Source organism: Schistocerca gregaria, unplaced genomic scaffold (genome assembly GCF_023897955.1).
Source record: "Schistocerca gregaria isolate iqSchGreg1 unplaced genomic scaffold, iqSchGreg1.2 ptg000199l, whole genome shotgun sequence".
In the NCBI taxonomy this organism is placed as follows: domain Eukaryota; kingdom Metazoa; phylum Arthropoda; class Insecta; order Orthoptera; family Acrididae; genus Schistocerca; species Schistocerca gregaria.
Window position 1 is genome coordinate 4,446,551 of NW_026061737.1, and position 15,623 is coordinate 4,462,173.

The 15,623-nt window shown below is 40.3% G+C and overlaps 1 non-coding gene across 1 annotated transcript; it reads left to right on the forward strand.

The window, feature by feature from the left end:
• Nucleotides 1–15,094: 15,094 nt before the first annotated feature.
• Trnat-ugu (transfer RNA threonine (anticodon UGU)) lies at nucleotides 15,095–15,169 on the forward strand. The gene has a single exon. It is a non-coding gene; the product is annotated as a tRNA-Thr (tRNA).
• The last annotated feature ends 454 nt before the right edge of the window (nucleotides 15,170–15,623 follow it).

Here is a 15,623-nt window from a genome sequence, read left to right on the forward strand (position 1 = left end):
TAGCTTTGCAGGCGATAAATGTAACCGTTTCAGAGAGAAGAGCGACCAATGTGACGATCTGGCTTTAAGCTGATTTGATAAGAAATGACGAAAACGAACGGATTTCTCAGGTTTTTACTACTTATGAACACTTTTCACATTCTCCCGTGCAACGCAGCTGCTAGTCCTCCTTTGATGCAAAGTCTTAAGGTCCTAGCTCATGTCCGAGGGCCAAAAGCCAGTTAAAAGTCAATAATCGATATCCAAAACGTTATTGCACTACTTTTTACTGGATATTACATCGACTTAGAAGTTTCATCAGTGTTATACTATGGTGCTGTTAGTGTCTCTGCATACCGCAGCACGCGACATAGCTTTGCAGACGATAAATGTAACAGTTTCAGAGAGAAGAGCGACCAATGTGACGATCTGGCTTTAAGTCGATTTGATAAGAAATGACGAATATGGACGGATTTCTCAGGTTTTTACTACATATGAACACTTTTCACATTCTCCCGTGCAACGCAGCTGCTAGATCCCCTTTGATGCAAAATCTTAAGGTCCTAGCTCATGTCCAATACCCCAAAGCCAGCTAAAAAGTCAATAATCGATATCTATAACGTTATTGTACTACTTCTTACTGGCTGTTACATCAACTTAGAAGTTTCATCTGTTTTCTACTATGGTGCTGTTAGTGTCTCCGCATACCGCAGCACGCGACATAGCTTTGCAGACGATAAATGTAACCGTTTCAGAGAGAAGAGCGACCAATGTGACGATCTGGCTTTAAGTCGATTTGATAAGAAATGACGAAAGGGGAAGGATTTCTGTGGTTTTTACTACATATGAACACTTTTCACATTCTACCGTGCAACGCAGCTGCTAGTCCTCCTTTGATGCAAAATCTTAAGGCCCTAGCTCATGTCCAAGGCCCTTAAAGCCAGCTAAAAAGTCAATAATCGATATCTAAAACGTTATTGTACTACTTTTTACTGGCTATTACATCAACTTAGAAGTTTCATCAGTGTTCTACTATGGTGCTGTTAGTGTCTCCGCATACCGCAGCACTGGACATAGCGTTGCAGACGATAAATGTAACCGTTTCAGAGAGAAGAGCGGCCAATGTGACGATCTGGCTTCAAGTCGATTCGATAACAAATGACGAAAACGGACTGATATCTCAGGTTTTTACTACATAAGAAGACTTTTCACATTATCCCGTGCAACGCTTCTGCTAGTTCTCCTTTCATGCAAAATCTTAAGGTCCTAGCTCATGTCAAAGGCATCTAAGAAGGGTAAAAAGTCAATAATCGATAACTAAAACTTGAATTGTACTGCTTCTTACTGGGTATTAGATCAACTTAGAAGCATCTTATGTGTTCTGCCATGCTGCTTTTAGTCTCTCCGCATACCGGAGCACGCGACATAGCTTTGCAGACGATAAATGTAACCGTTTCAGAGAGAAGAGCGGCCAATTTGACGATCTTACTTTAAGTCGATTCGATAACAAATGATGAAAACGAACGGATTTCTCAGGTTTATACTACATATGAACACTTTTCACACTCTACTTTGCAACGCGGCTGCTAGTCCTCCTTTCATGCAAAATCGTAAGGTCCTAGCTTATGTCCAAGTCACCAAAGAAGGGTAAAAAGTTAATAATCCATAACTAAAACTTGAATTGTACTACTTAAGTTCCTAGGGTCATGTCCAAGACAGCAAAGCCGGCTAAAAAGTGAATAATCGATAACAAAAACTTGAATTGTACTACTTCTTACTAGCTATTACATCAACTTAGAAGCTTCTTCTGTGTTCTACTATGGTGCTTTCGGTGTTTCCTCATACCGCAGCATGCGACATCTCTTTGCAGACGTTAAATGTAACCATTTCAGAGAGAAGAACGGCCAATGTGACGATCTGGCTTCAAGTCGATTCTATAACAAATGACGAAACCGGACGGATTTCTCAGGTTGTTACAACATACGAACACTTTTCACATTCTCCCGTGCAACGCGGCTGCTAGACTTCCCTTCATGCAAAATCTTAAGGTCCTAGCTCATGTCCAAGGCACCAAAGCCGGCTAAAAAGGCAATAATCGATAACTTAAACTTGAATTGTTCTACATCTTACTGGCTATTAAATAAACTTAGAAGCTTTTTCAGTGTTCTACTATGGTGCTATTAGTGTCTCAGCATACCGGAGCACGCGACATAGCTTTGCAGACGATTAATGTAACCGTTTCAGAGAGAAGAGCGGACAATGTAACGTCCTGGCTTTAAGACGATTCGATAACAAATGACGAAAACGGACAGATTTCTCAGGTTTTTACTACATATGAACACTTTAACACATTTTGCCGTGCAACGCGGCTGCTAGTCATCCTTTCATGCAATCCCTTAAGGTCCTAGCTCATGTCCAAGGCACCCAAGCCGACTAAAAAGGCAATAATAGATGACTAAAACTTTAATTGAACTACTTCTAACTGGCTATTACAAAAACTTAGAGGCTTCTTCTGTGTTCTACTATGGTGCTTTTAGTGTCTCCGCATACCGCAGCACGCGACATAGCTTTGCAGACGATAAATGTAACCGTTTCAAAGGAAAGAGCGGCCAATGTAAGGATATGGCTTTAAGTCGATTCGATAACAAGGCACCAAAGCCGGCTAAAAAGTGAATAATCGATAACGAAAACTTGAATTGTACTACTTCTTACGGGCTATTACATCAACTTAGAAGCTTCTTCTGTGTTCTACTATGGTGCTTTTAGTGTCTCCGCATACCGCACATATCGACATAGCTTTGCAGACGATAAATGTAACCGTTTCAGAGAGTAGATCGGCCAATGTAACGGTCTGCCTTTAAATCGATTCGATAACAAATGACGATAACGGGCGGATATCTCAGGTTTTTACTAAATATGAACATTTTTCACATTCTCCCGTGTAACTCAGCTGCTAGTTATCCTTTCATGCAAAATCGTGAGGACCTAGCTCATGCCATGGCACCAAAGCCGGCCTATAAAGTCAATAATCGATAATTAAAACTTGAATTGCACTACTTATTACTGGCTATTACATCAACATAGAAGCTTCTTCTGTGTTCTACTATAGTGATTTTAGTGTCTCCGCATACCGCAGCACGCGACATAGCTTTGCAGAGGATAAATGTAACCGTTTCAGAGAGAAGGGCGGCCAATGTGACGATCTGGGTTTAAGTCGATTCGATAACAAATGACGAAAACAGACAGATTTCTCAGGTTTTTACTACATATGAACTCTTTTCACATTCTCCCGTGTAACTCAGCTGCTAGTTATCCTTTCATGCAAAATCTTAACGACCTAGCTCATGTCCAAGGCACCAAAGCCGGGTAAAAAGTCAATAATCTATAACTAAAACTTGAAATGTACTACTTCTTACTGGCTATTATATCAACATAGAAGCTTCCTCTGTGTTCTACTATGGTGATTTTAGTGTCGCCGCATATCGCATCACGCGACATAACTTTGCAGACGATAAATGTAACCGTTTCAGAGAGAAGAGCGGCCAATGTGACGATCTGGGTTTAAGTCGATTCGATAACAAATGAAGAAATAGGGCGAATATCTTAGGTTTTTACTACATATAAACACTTTTATCACTTTCCCGTGCAACGCAGCTGCTAGTCCTCCTTTCATGCAAAATCTTAAGGTACTAGCTCACGTCCAAGGCATCAAAGCCGGCTAAAAATTCAATAATCGATAACTAAGACGTGAATTGTACTACTTCTTACTGGCTATTACATCAACGTAGAAGCTTCTTCTGTGTTCTACTATGGTGCTTTTTGTGTCTCCGCGTACCGCAACTAGCGACACAGCTTAGCAGCCGATAAATGTTACCGTTTCAGAGGGACGAGCAGCCAATGTGACGATCTGGCTTTAAGTCGATTCGATAACAAATGACGAAAGGAGCCGGATTTCTCAGGTTTTTACTACATATGAACACTTTTCTCATTCTCCCGTGCAACGCGGCTGCTAGACTTACCTTCATGGATAATCTTAAGGTCCTAGCTTATGTCCAAGGCACCAAAGCCGGCTAAAAAGTCAATAATCGATAGCTAAAACTTGAATTGTACTGCATGTTACTGACTATTACATCAACTTGTAAACTTCTTCTGTGTTCTACTATGGTGCTTTTAGTGTCTCCGCATACCGCAGCAGGTGACATAGCTTTGCAGACGATAAATGAAACAGTTTCAGAGAGAAGAGCGGCCAATGTAACGATCTGGTTTTAAGTCGATTTGATAACAAATGACGGAAACGGGCTGATTTCTCAGGTTTTTACTACATATGAACACTTTTCACTTTCTCCCGTGCAACGCAGCTGCTAGCCTTGCATTCATGCAAAATCGTAAGGTCCTAGCTCGTGTCCATGGTACCAAAGCCGGCTATGAAGTCAGTAATCGATAACTGATACTTCCATTGTACTAGTTCTTACTGGCTATAACTTCAACTTAGAAGTTGTTTCTGTGTTCTACTATGGTGCTTTTAAAGTCCCTGCATACCGCAGCATGCGACATAGCTTTCCTGACAATAAATGTAACCGTTTCAGAGAGAAGAGGGACCAATGTGACGATCTGGCTTTAAGTCGACTCCATAACAAATGACGAAAACGATCGTATTTGTAAGGTTTTTACTATATATGAACATTTTTCATAAACTCCAGTGCAAAGCGGCTGCTACACGTCCCTTCATCCAAAATCGTAAAGTCCTAGCTCATTTCCAAGTCACCAAAGAAAAGTAAAAGGTCAATAATCGATAGCTAAAACTTGAATTTTACTGCTTCTTACTGGTTATTACATCGACTTAGAAACTTCTTCTGTGTTCTACTATGGTGATTTTAGTGTCTCCGCGTATCGCATCACGCGACATAACTTTGCAGACGATAAATGTAACCGTTTCAGAGAGAAGAGCGGCCAATGTACGTCTTGGCTTTAAGCCGATTCGATAACAAATGACGAAAACGGACATTTCTAAGGTTTTTACTACATATGAACACTTTATACATTCTCCCGTGCAGCGCGGCTGCTAGTACTCCTTTCATGCAAAATCGTAAGGTCCTAGCTCATGTCCAAGGCACCAAAGGCGGCTAAACAGTCAATAATTGAAAACTAAAACTTGAATTGTACTACGTCTTACTGGCTATTACATCAACTTAGAAGCTACTTCTGTGTTCTACTATGGTGCTTTTAGTGTCTCCGCATGCCGCACCCAGTGACATAGCTTTGCAGACGATAAATGTAACCCTTACAGAGGGAAGAGTGGCCAATGTGACGATCTGGCTTTAAGTCGATTCGATAACAAATGACGAAAACGGCCGGATTTCTCAGGTTTTTACTACATATGAACACTTTTCACATTCTCCCGTGTAACTCAGCTGCTAGTTATCCTTTCATGCAAAATCTTAACGACCTAGCTCATGTCCAAGGAACCAAAGCCGGGTAAAAAGTCAATAATCTATAACTAAAACTTGAATTGTACTACTTCTTACTGGCTATTACATTCTGTTAGAAGCTTCTTCTGTATTCTACTATGGTGCTTTTAGTGTCTCCGCATATCGCATCACGCGACATAGCTTTGCAGACGATAAATGTAACCGTTTCAGAGAGAAGAGCGGCCAATGTAACGATATGGCTTTAAGTCGATACGATAACAAGGCACCAAAGCCGGCTAAAAAGTGAATAATCGATAACGAAAACTTGAATTGTACTACTTCTTACGGGCTATTACATCAACTTAGAAACTTCTTCTGTGTTCTACTATGGTGCTTTTAGTGTCTCCGCATACCGCACATATCGACATAGCTTTGCAGACGATAAATGTAACCGTTTCAGAGAGAAGATCGGCCAATGTAACGGTCTGCCTTTAAATCGATTCGATAACAAGTGACGAAAACGAGCGGATTTCTCAGGTTTTTACTAAATATGAACATTTTTCACATTCTCCCGTGTATTTCAGCTGCTAGTTATCCTTTCATGCAAAATCGTAAGGACCTAGCTCATGCAATGGCACCAAAGCCGGCTAAAAAGTCAATAACCGATAATTAAAACTTGAATTGCACTACTTATTACTGGCTATTACATCAACATAGAAGCTTCTTCTGTGTTCTACTATAGTGATTTTAGTGTCTCCGCATACCGCAGCACGCGACATAGCTTTGCAGAGGATAAATGTAACCGTTTCAGAGAGAAGGGCGGCCAATGTGACGATCTGGGTTTAAGTCGATTCGATAACAAATGACGAAAACAGACAGATTTCTCAGGTTTTTACTACATATGAACACTTTTCACATTCTCCCGTGTAACTCAGCTGCTAGTTATCCTTTCATGCAAAATCTTAACGACCTAGCTCATGTCCAAGGCACCATAGCCGGGTAAAAAGTCAATAATCTATAACTAAAACTTGAATTGTACTACTTCTTACTGGCTATTATATCAACATAGAAGCTTCCTCTGTGTTCTACTATGGTGATTTTAGTGTCTCCGCGTATCGCATCACGCGACATAACTTTGCAGACGATAAATGTAACCGTTTCAGAGAGAAGAGCGGCCAATGTACGTCTTGGCTTTAAGTCGATTCGATAACAAATGACGAAAACGGACATTTCTCAGGTTTTTACTATATATGAACACTTTATACATTCTCCCGTGCAGCGCGGCTGCTAGTACTCCTTTCATGCAAAATCTTAAGGCCCTAGCTCATGTCCAAGGCACCAAAGACGGCTAAAAAGTCAATAATCGAAAACTAAAACTTGAATTGTACTACTTCTTACTGGCTATTACATGAACTTAGAAGCTACTTCTGTGTTCTACTATGGTGCTTTTAGTGTCTCCGCATGCCGCACCCAGTGACATAGTTTTGCAGACGATAAATGTAACCCTTACAGAGGGAAGAGCGGCCAATGGGACGATCTGGCTTTAAGTCGATTCGATAACAAATGACGAAAGGAGCCGGATTTCTCAGGTTTTTACTACATATGAACACTTTTCTCATTCTCCGTGCAACGCGGCTGCTAGACTTACCTTCATGGATAATCTTAAGGTCCTAGCTTATGTCCAAGGCACCAAAGCCGGCTAAAAAGTCAATAATCGATAGCTAAAACTTGAATTGTACTGCATGTTACTGACTATTACATCAACTTTTAAACTTCTTCTGTGTTCTACTATGGTGCTTTAAGTGTCTCCGCATACCGCAGCAGGTGACATAGCTTTGCAGACGATAAATGAAACAGTTTCAGAGAGAAGAGCGGCCAATGTAACGATCTGGTTTTAAGTCGATTTGATAACAACTGACGGAAACGGGCTGATTTCTCAGGTTTTTACTACATATGAACACTTTTCACTTTCTCCCGTGCAACGCAGCTGCTAGCCTTCCATTCATGCAAAATCGTAAGGTCCTAGCTCGTGTCCATGGTACCAAAGCCGGCTATGAAGTCAGTAATCGATAACTGATACTTCCATTGTACTAGTTCTTACTGGCTATAACTTCAACTTAGAAGTTGTTTCTGTGTTCTACTATGGTGCTTTTAAAGTCCCTGCATACCGCGGCAAGCGACATAGCTTTTCAGACGATAAATGTAACCGTTTCAGAGAGAAGATCCGCCAACGCGACGATCTGGCTTTAAGTCGATTCGATAACAAATGACGAGAAACGGGTGGATATCTCAGGTTTTTACTACATATGAACACTTTTCTCATTCTACCGTGCAACACGGCTGCTAGACTTACCTTCATGGATAATCTTAAGGTCCTAGCTTATGTCCAAGGCACAAAAGCCGGCTAAAAAGTCAATAATCGAAAACTAAAACTTGAATTGTACTACTTCTTACTGGCTATTACATCAACTTAGAAGCTACTTCTGTGTTCTACTATGGTGCTTTTAGTGTCTCCGCATGCCGCACCCAGTGACATAGCTTTGCAGACGATAAATGTAACCCTTACAGAGGGAAGAGCGGCCAATGTGACGATCTGGCTTTAAGTCGATTCGATAACAAATGACGAAAACGGCCGGATTTCTCAGGTTTTTACTACATATGAACACTTTTCACATTCTCCCGTGTAACTCAGCTGCTAGTTATCCTTTCATGAAAAATCTTAACGACCTAGCTCATGTCCAAGGAACCAAAGCCGGGTAAAAAGTCAATATCTATAACTAAAACTTGAATTGTACTACTTCTCACTGGCTATTACATTCTGTTAGAAGCTTCTTCTGTATTCTACTACGGTGCTTTTAGTGTCTCCGCATATCGCATCACGCGACATAGCTTTGCAGACGATAAATGTAACCGTTTCAGAGAGAAGAGCGGCCAATGTAACGATATGGCTTTAAGTCGATTCGATAACAAGGCACCAAAGCCGGCTAAAAAGTGAATAAACGATATCGAAAACTTGAATTGTACTACTTCTTACTGGCTATTATATCAACATAGAAGATTCCTCTGTGTTCTACTATGGTGATTTTAGTGTCTCCGCGTATCGCATCACGCGACATAACTTTGCAGACGATAAATGTAACCGTTTCAGAGAGAAGAGCGGCCAATGTACGTCTTGGCTTTAAGTCGATTCGATAACAAATGACGAAAACGGACATTTCTCAGGTTTTTACTACATATGAACACTTTATACATTCTCCCGTGCAGCGCGGCTGCTAGTACTCCTTTCATGCAAAATCTTAAGGTCCTAGCTCATGTCCAAGGCACCAAAGACGGCTAAAAAGTCAATAATCGAAAACTAAAACTTGAATTGTACTACTTCTTACTGGCTATTACATCAACTTAGAAGCTACTTCTGTGTTCTACTATGGTGCTTTTAGTGTCTCCGCATGCCGCACCCAGTGACATAGCTTTGCAGACGATAAATGTAACCCTTACAGAGGGAAGAGCGGCCAATGTGACGATCTGGCTTTAAGTCGATTCGATAACAAATGACGAAAACGGCCGGATTCCTCAGGTTTTTACTACATATAAACACTTTTATCACTTTCCCGTGAAACGCAGCTGCTAGTCCTCCTTTCATGCAAAATCTTAAGGTCCTAGCTGCTGTACAAGGCAACAAATCCGGATGAAAAGTGAATAATCGATAACGAAAACTTGAATTGTACTACGTCTTACTGGCTATTACATCAACTTAGAAGCTTCTTCTGAGTTCTACTATGGTGCTTTTAGTGTCTCCGCATACCGCACCCAGCGACATAGCTTTGCAGACGACAAATGTAACCGTTTCAGAGAGAAGATCCGCCAATGTGACGATCTGGATTTAAGTCGATTCGATAACAAATGACGAAAACGGGCAGATTTCTCAGGTTTTTACTACATATGAACACTTTTCTCATTCTCCCGTGCAACGCGGCTGCTAGACTTACCTTCATGGATAATCTTAAGGTCCTAGCTTATGTCCAAGGCACAAAAGCCGGCTAAAAAGTCAATAATCGATAACCAAAACTTGCAATGTACTACTTCTTACTGTCTATTACTTCAACTTAGAAGCTTCTTCTGTGTTCTGCTATGTTGCTTTTAGTGTCTCCGCATACCGCAGCACGCGACATAGCTTTCCTGACAATAAATGTAACTGTTTCAGAGAGAAGAGCGACCAATGTGACGATCTGGCTTTAAGTCGACTCCATAACAAATGACGAAAACGATCGTATTTGTAAGGTTTTTACTATATATGAACATTTTTCATAAACTCCAGTGGAAAGCGGCTGCTACACGTCCCTTCATGCAAAATCGTAAAGTCCTAGCTCATTTCCAAGGCACCAAAGAAAAGTAAAAGGTCAATAATCGATAGCTAAAACTTGAATTTTACTGCTTCTTACTGGTTATTACATCGACTTAGAAACTTCTTCTGTGTTCTACTATGGTGTTTTTAGTGTCTCCGAATTCCGCAGCACGCGACATAGCTTTGCAGATGATAAATGTAACCGTTTCAGAGAGAAGAGCGGCCAATGTTACGATCTGGCTTTAAGTCGATTTGATAACAAATGACGAAAACGAACGGATTTGTAAGGTTTGTACTACAAATGAACACTTTTTCACATTCTCCCGTGCAACGCAGCTGCTAGTCCCCCATTAATGCAAAATCGTAAGGTCCTAGCTCGTGTCCAAAGTACCAAAGCCGGCTAAAAAGTCAGTAATCGATAACTAAAACTTGCAACGTACTACTTCTTACTGGCTATTACTTCAACTTAGAACCTTCTTCTGTGTTTTACTATGGTGCTTTTAAAGTCTCCGCATACCGCATCACGCGACATAGCTTTGCAGACGATAAATGTAACCATGTCAGAGAGAAGAGCGGCCAATGTTAGGATCTGGCTTTAAGTCGATTTGATAACAAATGACGAAAACGAACGGATTTTTAAGGTTTTTACTACAAATGAACACTTTTCACATTCTCCCGTGCAACGCGGCTGTTAGACTTGCCTTCATGCAAAATCTTAAGGTCCTAGCTCATGTCCAAGGCACCAAAGAAGGGTAAAAGTTCAATAATCGATAAAAAGAACTTGAATTGTAATGTTTCTTACTGGCTATTACATGAACTTAGAAACTTCTTCTGTGTTCTACTATTATGCTTTTAGTGTCTCGCGCATACCGCACCACGCGACATAGCTTTGCAGACGATAAATGTAACCGTTTCAGAGAGAAGAGCGGCCAGCGTAACGTCCTTGCTTTAAGTCGATTCGTTAACAAATGACGAAAACGAACGGATTTCTCAGGTTTTTACTACATATGAACACTTTCAAATTTTCCCGTGCTACTTGGCTGCTAGTCCTTCTTTCTTGCAAAACCTTAAGGTCCTAGCACTTGTCCAAGGCGCCAAAGCCTTCTAAAAAGTCAATAATCGATAATTAAAACTTGAATTGTACTACATCTTACTGGCTATTACATAGCCGAGTAAAAAGCCTAAAACCGATAACGAAAACTTGAATTGTACTACTTCTTACTGGCTATTACATCAACTTAGAAGCTTCTTCTGTGTTCAACTAAGGTGCTTTTAGTGTCTCCGCATACCGCAGTACGCGACATAGCTTTGGAGACGATAAATGTAACCGTTTCAGAGAGAAGAGCTTACAATCTAACGATATGGCTTTAAGTCGATTCAATAACAAATGGGGAAAACTGACGGATTTCTCAGGTTTTTACAATATACGAAAACTTTTCACATTCTCCCGTGCAAAGCGGCTGCTAGACTTAGCTTCATGTAAAATTTTAAGGTCCTAGCTCATGTCCAAGGCACCAAAGACGGCTATAAAGTCAATAATTGATAACCAAAACTTGAATTGTACTGCTTCTTATTGGCTATTACATTAACATGGAAGCTTCTTCTGTGTTCTACTATGGTGCTTTTAGTGTCACCGTATACCGCAGCACGCGACATAGCTTTGCAGACGACAAATGTAACCGTTTCAGAGAGAAGATCCGCCAATGTGACGATCTGGCTTTAAGTCGATTCGATAACAAGTGACGAAAACGGTCGGATTTCTCAGGTTTTTACTACATATGAACACTTTTCACATACTCCAGTGCACACGGATGCTAGTCGTCCTTTCATGCAAAATCCTAAGGTCCAAGCTCATGTCCTTGGCACCAAAGCTGGCTAAAATTTCAAAAATTGATAACTAAAACTTGAAATGTACTGCATCTTACTGGCTATTACATCAACTTAGAAACTTCTTCTGTGTTCTACAATGGTGCTTTTAGTATCTCCGCATACCGCAGCAGGCAACATAAGTTTGCACACGATAAATATAATCATTTCAGAGAGAAAACGGCCTATGTGACGATCTGGCATTACGTCGATTCGAAAGCAGATGACGAAAACGGTCGGATTTCTTATCTTTTTACTGCATATCAACACTTTCCACGTTCTCCCGTGCAACTTGGCTGCTAGACCTCCCTTCATGCAAATTCGTAACGTCCTACCGCATGTCCAAGGCACCAAAGCCGCCCAAAAAGTCAATAATCGAAAGCTAATACTTGAATTGTACTGCTTCTTACTGGGTATTACATGAACTTAGAAGCTTCTTCTGTGTTCTACTATGGTGCTTTTAGTGTCTCCGCATGCCGCAGCCCGCGATATAGCTTTGCACACGATAAATGTAATCGTTTCAGAGAAAAGAGCGGCCAATGTGACCTTCTGGAATTAAAGGACCCCCTTAAATGTTTTAGTCATTTTTTATATAGTTTTGTTTAGGAAAGTTGGCTATCCGAACGTTAAATTTCTGTATTCTTACGCTTAATCTGTTTCTCCCCTGATTGCAAGTAGTGAGAGTTCTGCTATGAATTTTATGGACATTTGTGCTATTTAAGTAAAGTTTTACCTAAGTATTTTTACCTAGTCATATTCAAATTTCAAGTTTTAAGGGTCTCGTTCCACTTAACGAAATTTATTTATTATTTGTCCAACTGATCTGGCCTTGTAAGGCAGTCTCCTCTATTATTGTGATTGTGATTTTGTAATGCTTTTGATTGTAATGAAATATGTAGCAACTACAAGGGATTACTATTGTGATTTTGGTGTGTCACTACCATACCCCATTTCATAGAGGATGAAATGTTTCATGAAATATATGAAAACCTGTTTTTGATACATTCAACCATTAAGACGGGTGGAATATAGGATGTAATGTTTTATGAAAGTATTTCAGTGCGAAGGAATTTTTAAAGCAAAATCTATGAAAATTGTGTTATTGAAAAATACGTGTTTCACTGTTTTTGGAACTACAACCTCCAAGAAGGTGCAATAGGGGCACAGGTTTCACTGACCCATAGCCTTCCAGCCCAACCTGCAAAGTATACGGACTTGAAATTTGTGGAAGGTGTAAATCTTACGCTGAAAGCGTCATTTAAGAAGAGATTGTTCGAAATTTCACTCCTAAGGAGGTGAAATATGGGTTGAAAGTTTTTTTTTTTTTTAAATATGTCCCTATGTCGCTATTGAAGCTATAACTACAAAACTACGAAAATTGACATTTGGTGTCTCAGACAAAAAACAAAAAAGAAACAGGATTTTAGCATTTTCCGAAATTCTTCCAATGGGGGATAAAATAATTAGTGAAGGTTTTTTGAAAATAAATCATTATTAAAGAACTACTGAAGCCTTTTTATAGCTACATCTATGAAAATAGGTACTTGACATTTCGGTTGGATGTTAAAAAAATGTGTTTCGTGGCTTTTGGAAATTTATCTGACTAATAGAGTGAAATAGGGGATGAAATTTTTTATGAAATATTTCACTATGAAAGCATTTTTAGAATTAAATGGATGAAGATTTGAATTTGACTCCTCGGTTCTAAATAGAAGAATACGTGTTTAACTGTTTTTGAAAACCCAACCCCTAAAGGGTGTGAGATGTTTCAGAAAAAGGTTCATTATGAAAGCATTACTAAATATATCAGACAATTCATATTCGACTAATGTGTTACAATTTTTAAAAACAACGTGTTTTTCTGGTTTTGGAACTTCGAGCATAGGGGGATGAAAATTTTAATGAAATATTTATTGCGTTATATTAAAATATTTTAAATCTGCATCTATGAAAACCGGTATTTCACTTCTCAATTAGATATAAAGAAATATGCGTTAGGGAATGAAAGACTCTACGGAGATATCACCACAAGAATACAAAACGGCTTGATTAACAAAAACCTTGGACTCCAGCTGTCAGCATTGCTTTTTGGTCATTCAGTAAAAGACCATGCTTCAACGGCGTTAAGTTTAGAAAGTTTAGAAAGTGTTGCAGTTTATAAAAGACATAAAAAAACGATTAAAGAAAAAATTCTTTGCAGACCATGAACGGTCTACGCAAGTAAAGAAGCGGATGATAAGCTAGCTCTTTATGCAAATGAGTTGGTCAGTTTAAGTTCCGAGACATGTCATGCAGCAGGAACGGAATCCTATAGTTGCTACGATTGGCTAAAGGAAAAGTTTTGCAGAATCACGCAAAATCACTTCTGCAAGTGGCTGAGAATCTCGTAATGAATAAAAATTCTGTAGTGAGAATTCGAAGGTGGGAGATGCAAGATTTCTCCCCCCCCCCTTCCCCCTCCTCACAATGCTATCCTTCTTTACCTACAGAAAAATAAATAAATAAATAAATAAATAAAACTAGAGAAATTTCTACTGTGAAACTATTTGCATACAAGAGAACGGCCCTTGAAATTTAACTCTTCAAAGTTTTAAGCCCTGATCATTTCGGATATTGATCAGAAAGTGTTAATCCACCTGTGAAACCTGAGTATATAATCCCTGTGACATTTGATCAACGGTGTTCCATAAGGACAGGTTCTCATTCAAAACGTTCGAAAATTCAATTTCTTTGTAGTTGCAATTTTTAAAGGTGTACTTGTCTACACCCTTGGAACGGAAAGGTTTTTATTTTTTTAATCCGTGCTTTACAAAAGTTTCTACAGCCCATTGTTTGAAGCAGTGTCATGGCTGCCATGAGCCGCGCGGGGTACCCGCCATGTCTCCAACGCCTTGTCACGGTTCGCGCGGCTCCCCCCGTTGGAGGTTCGAGTCCTCCTTCGGGCATGGTTGTGTGTGTGTTGTCCTTAGCATAAGTTACTGTAAGTAGTGTGCAAACATACGGACTGATGGTTCAAATGGCTCTGAGCACTTTGGGACTTAAGATCCGAGGTCATCAGTTTCCTAGAACTTAGAACGACTTAAACCTAACTAACCTAAGGACATCACACACATCCATGCTCGAGGTAGGATTTGAACCTGCGACCGTAGCGTTCGCGTGGCTCCCGACTGAAGTGCCTACAACCGCTCAGCCACATCGGCCGGTCTATCATGTGTTCTAGAAGAGCTGTACGGTCGTCAGTGGCGCCTGTTCTTTCGAGAACAGCTACTATCTTCATATCTATGGTTAAACGTTTCCCAGCCATTGACCTTCGTCTGTGCGAATGCGCACAGGCTGCCGGAACTCTTACGGGAATCGTCACCTTAGTGTGAGCCAGTAATGAGTGGATGGACAAATACCTATTAAGTACATTACGTAATCGGATTGTGGACGGTTGGGGATGTGAGTCTCACGGGAAGTGTGCGAGGGATAAATTCCTGCAGTCGTGCTGTTCATTTGTGCCCTCGATAGCTCAGATGGATTGAGCGTCTGCCTTGTAAGCAGGAGATTCTGGGTTCGAGTCCCAGTAGGGGCACACTTTTCAGCTGTCCCCATCGAAGTATATCAACAACACCTGTCGGCAGCTGAGGGTTTCAATTAATTATCAGTTGTGAAGGTGATTCGATGAACCCTTTACCAGGCACTTAAATGTGTTTTGCAGGGTTTCCATACAGATGTAGATGATAACTCGTCCCGTGTCGCACGTGCTCAAAAGGATTCATACTGCAGAATGCATGCAAACATACTCACCGAAAATACGGGCGAATATCAAGTGCAGGCTGCCGAGTGCTGCATATCCACCTTAGACGGATCGGCTTTTCCTGCCAAGAAGAACAGGAAGTTGCTGTCTAGGAACAATCAGAGCTAGAGAAAGGGTTGATAAATACTCTTTGAATTGCAGACTAAACGTAAATAACGAAAATACATTTTTGGTAAAAATTGGTCAAAACATAATCGTTTGCCCTCCGTATTGGATTAGCTGTTTTGAA